Raw genomic sequence first — 695 nt, forward strand, 5'->3', positions numbered from 1 at the left:
TTTATTTATTAATGTGTGCAAGGTGCAGAGCTTCAATTCACTAGAGAATAAAGTGCATTTGCTTAAATACATGGTGTAATTATAAGGGTGGGGTGTGTATATCAACCAGTGCTTATATACAACACCTATGATGATTAATTCTACATATTAACCTAATTTTCAGTGTTCTATCAGTGAACTTATATGTAGTATATACCTTTCCCAGGCCCCTATTTGTTCCCGTGCTATACAGTACCTGATCTTCCCAGATGATCCCCCTTACTGGTACTGATCAGGCCCAACGCTGCTTGGCTTCCAAGATCGGGCGTGTTTGGGCATTTCCAGCGTGGTGTGACTGTACCGACGTTGTGCCTTCTGGGTTATTACTACAACCCCCAATATTACACGTGAATTTTACTATTTTACCACAGTGTTAGATTTAAAATTGTGAAATGGTGAACATTTTGACCAAGGGGCACAGGGAGTGGGTGAAGGGGGGTTATCGGGAAGGGGGGGGGGGGTGGCTGGGTGAAAATGTCCAGCTGTGTATGTATTGTTGTCCCATTTTTTATATATGTTTCTTTTATGTGCAACTTTTATGTCAATGAATAGTTTTTTATAATTGCCAATTTTATAATTTATTAATCGACACCGCAGTCGCTATATATCCCTCATCCCCCCTTTCTTCCACATTGTTTCAGGGACTTACCACCCCT

At 40.9% G+C, this 695-nt stretch overlaps 1 pseudogene; it reads right to left on the bottom strand.

Annotated features, from left to right (window-relative positions):
• Positions 1-223: 223 nt before the first annotated feature.
• LOC134942101 (5S ribosomal RNA) lies at positions 224-342 on the bottom strand (annotated as a pseudogene).
• Positions 343-695: the final 353 nt, after the last annotated feature.

This window comes from Pseudophryne corroboree, chromosome 1 (genome assembly GCF_028390025.1).
Source record: "Pseudophryne corroboree isolate aPseCor3 chromosome 1, aPseCor3.hap2, whole genome shotgun sequence".
Taxonomy (NCBI): Eukaryota; Metazoa; Chordata; class Amphibia; order Anura; family Myobatrachidae; genus Pseudophryne; species Pseudophryne corroboree.